The sequence below is a fragment of the Adiantum capillus-veneris genome, chromosome 14, assembly GCF_014529385.1.
Source record: "Adiantum capillus-veneris isolate H3 chromosome 14, ASM1452938v2, whole genome shotgun sequence".
Lineage (NCBI taxonomy): Eukaryota > Viridiplantae > Streptophyta > Polypodiopsida > Polypodiales > Pteridaceae > Adiantum > Adiantum capillus-veneris.
The window spans coordinates 14,899,390-14,903,513 of record NC_140944.1 but is presented as its reverse complement, the minus strand read 5'-3'; the positions used below and the strand labels follow the sequence as shown (position 1 = coordinate 14,903,513).

The 4,124-nt window shown below is 47.9% G+C and overlaps 1 pseudogene; it reads left to right on the top strand.

Moving 5' to 3' along the window:
• Window positions 1-600: 600 nt before the first annotated feature.
• On the top strand, window positions 601-3,014 carry LOC147441947 (uncharacterized; annotated as a pseudogene).
• The last annotated feature ends 1,110 nt before the right edge of the window (window positions 3,015-4,124 follow it).

Below are 4,124 nucleotides of genomic sequence, written 5' to 3'. Positions count from 1 at the left end.
TAAACGATGGCGCTGGTGATGGCAGTACAACAAACATGCTCGATTGGTTAGCTTGCTAATTTGTGAAATGCATCGCCTGTCGGGTCGAGTTCGAAATCTGCTTCTAGTTTTTTGAAGGATTGCAAATATCAAGGGTCTGGCCTATGCCTCAGGTTGGAGGAATCTTCATAACTAATGAATAAATAGAGAGTCGAACCAGTATATAATGAGAGAGTAGTCAAGGGCTATTGGAAAAAAAAAAACATATTGCATTCTAGAAACCACAAAAAAGTCCTTGAGGAGATTTAAGTCCTTGATCGCAGGATAGGCCGGGTCGATGAAGTTATGTGCTATTTTCAACGGATGCAAAGCGAGCCCCGAGGAAATCTGTTGGATGATTAATAATCCATGTCATCACACAGTCATCCCCTGAGTCAGCACAACGGTTCGCATCCCAATGCACGTGACTTGTAACTACCTCATCCTTGTGTATATAACAACCTCTCTGGCAGTTAATGAATCATCGCCTTCACCGCTATCTTTGTGTATCACTCTCTATGGCTTAACAACCCCTCTCTCTCTCTCTCTAACTCACCTTCTCTGTGAGTTTCCTTCTCTCACATGGTATCATCGCAGCCAAGGGCCTGATCCTCCCACACCTGTGAAGCGCCCCACCATGCGGTCACCCGCGCCTCTCCAACTTTGAGCGAGGAACCTTCTGCTGCATCTCCTGGCTGCCCTGCGGCAAGCCCGCACCGCTATCTACATATTTGGCGCAGCCCTCAAAGCAGCCCAAAATGCTGCTGCCACCCTTGCGCTTACAACTGATGTTGCCAACCCTGATGTTGAAGCGCCTGTAGTGGTTAAATCCACACTTATCCCAAGCTCAGCTGCTCGCCCTTCCCCCTGCCAAGAAGCAGAAGCCAACGCTGTTTGTGATGACCAGGTCATCACAACCTTCCTTGGCAATCTTGCTGCTGAAGATGGTGATGCCACCATCGTTGCAGCATTCCCCGGGAACCCGACTTCTGCAAACCCAACAATGGTTCAATCCACCCAACCCGCTGACACTGGTCCTCCCGGTGCTCCAGTCGAAGGTGCCGCCGCACCTCGGAATGACGACCTTGCAGTCCAACTTGCTGCTGCCAACGCTGGTGCAGATTGCAAGACTCCCACACCTGCTTGCAGACGAAGTCCTTGTTGCGGACCATACTGCGAACCTGCTGCAGACGAAGTCCTTGCTGCTAACAATGCTGCCAATGCAGATGCGCACGCACGCTCTTGTGCCGCCAGCCCTGCAGTTGAACCTGCTGCTCCTGGTTCTGTGAAGTCAGCCGCAAACGGAGCAACCACCTCAACAGTAGAAGTCGTCATCGCCCACACCATTGTCCTCTATGCAGCTGCCACCCCTGCGAACAAAACAACCGTCAACCAAGTAGCCGGAGCTGCTGCCACTCCTGCTGCAGACGCAGTCCCTTTTGCGGACAACGAACCTGCTGTAGAAGACAAAGATGCATCTGCCGCTGGTGATGTACCTCACCCTGTAGTCAATTCTCCTGCAGTCAATTCTGTTAAAGAATATGGTGCTGCCATCCATGCAGCACGTCATACCGAAACCAATACAGCCAAAAACGCAGTTAAAGGTGCTGCTAATAAACTCCTTCATGCTCGTGCCGCAACCAATAGTGCTATTGGTGACGCCGGTCTCTATCTTCCCGAAGCCGCCGGCGGCAAACGCCAATGCTGACGCACGCTGCAACTGCAGATGCCGAAAATGATGTCACCACCATTCAAGCCTTCCTTGGAGGCCTTGCTGTTGATGATCCTGCTTTGGTTGAATCCTCCCAAGTTCGGCACCCTGCAGAAGTTCCAAACGAAGCAAACCAGGCTTTGGAAGCACCTCACCCACTGGCCCTCAGTGCAGCGCAGGCTACAATCTTTGCCGCCACTGGCGGCCTGAGGCTCAGATCTCAGTCTGAAACTCCAGCTACCCTTCCTCCTTTGCTTCTCGATTTGACCAGTAAACCTAGCCAGCCACCAATGTCTCTCTTTTATTCTTCACCTACCACACATGTACCTCTTACTGGTGGTGCCTTTGCCGACAATAGCCAGATCATTTCTCAATCCCCTACTCTTTCCACTTTGGATTTTTTTGATGCTTATACTGCTGTGCCTCTCCCTCCTGAGCACGCCTTCCACTCTTGGTCTACTGAGCATCCATTGGCTAGTTCAATATCTTGGTTTCCCAGCACACATGCAATGCAACAGTACAATCACCCTTCGCCCCTCCTCATAAAATATCCATTTGTACCTGTTGTTTCCACACTGGTCTATGCTCCCTTTGATACTGGAGGTGGAGTCCCTCCTGGTCGGCATGCCGCGGCTCATCTCTTACCTCTCCCTCCAGTGCATACCTATCCTCATCATCAGCTACTCCCCTCCAACCCCCACATTACCCTGTCGGAGCCTCCAATTCCACTCCTCGACAAACTACAGAGGGCTGTCTACCTTTCCGCTCAGCTGATATACATAACCATTCTCTTCTATCAGCGGGGGCGCAAAATCAGCAACCATGAAGCAGTCTACTTCTTTCACTTGCGGGGGCGATATGATGGTGTTCAAGTTTCAAGAACTAAAACTCTTCATGCTGATTTCAAAGCTGACTTTCCTAGTATTCTAGCTTCATTGATTCACAAGAAGTGGGACCTCAACAATCTAATGAAGGAGAATCTTGATCCAGGTTAAAGACCTTGGTAGTCACACCAAGATGCTATCAGTAAATTGCATAATTGCATAAGCATATTGTATCTACCCAAAGCATGTAGATTGAATCTCACACTTTACACATGCATGCCCTTTGTATGACGACATGTCTTACTGGGGCGTGTTGGACGATTAATAATCCATGTCATCACACAGTCATCACCTGAGTCAGCACAACGTTTCGCATCCCAATCCACGTGACTTGTAACTACCTCATCCTTGTGTATATAACAGCCTCTCTGGCAGTTAATGAATCATCGCCTTCACCGCTATCTCTGCGTATCACTCTCTATGGCTTAACAACCCCTCTCTCTCTCTAACTCACCTTCTCTGTGAGTTCCCTTCTCTCACAACATCTTCCAAGATGAAGCCTTTTATGCTTTGGTCTTGAAGGCATGCAAGACGCTGATATGCGTAACAGAATTCTCAGAGTGATATTATTAATCAGGAGGGGCTGTTTAGAGGAAAAACATCATGCCTTGGTTGATATTCATGCCAAAGTTTCCTGTGCAAGATGTCGTCTCTTGCAGCGCATTTTGGCTATATATGCCCAATAGGGGCAGGGCCACAAAGCTCAAGCCTATTTTTTCAGCGGATGCGAAGTGACGGCGTCTCTTGAGATGAAATCACTTATGCCTGGGACGTCTTGAAGATCATCTTCACATGAGAATTGACCGCCTTGTGTTCAAGCGCAGAAACCTTCTACTCAAAGCGGCGAGCTGTCACAAGAATATTTAGAAATTTTCTCATGTAGGAAAATGGAGTCTCTTCCAGTGTTTTTCATACAATGAATAACATCATGAGCTTCTGCTCGAGAAGCACCGCATACCTAGCTAGGTATGCGGTGCCTCCCTCACAGAAGCTCATGATGTGGAGGTAAGTCACATTGTGGGAATTATTGAGAGATTTTGTCCAGAACTTCTTGTGTGTCCTGCCAGTTGCAAGTATTTCTTGAGTTTCCTGTTTCTTCCAAGTAATTACAGCGTGATTTAAATTGGAAGAAGTTATCCCGTGTGCACAGCTTCTCCAGTCTTTCCTGTTTCAAAAAGGTTTAAATCCAACTTTAGCTTCGAGTCTGATTCTATCGCTTGTTCCTCCGACTCAAGCTTTTCAATGGTCAGAATGTTCAGCCTACTAATTAATTTGGTAGCATGAGAAACATGCCGATCCATAGTCTTCTTGAGCTTGAGACTTCTTGTATTCCTTGTGTTTCCCTAGGGATCAACATCTCCAAGATGAGTAGCTTGTGTTTCTGGATCCTGCAATAAAGAGTCATTTGTGTTCACATGGTCCGATGCCCTCACTTGTATTTACAAAAGGATGGCATCAACTCATTGCTTCTCAAGCTTGTTTAGAAAGCCTCCAACTCCTTCACCTATGCA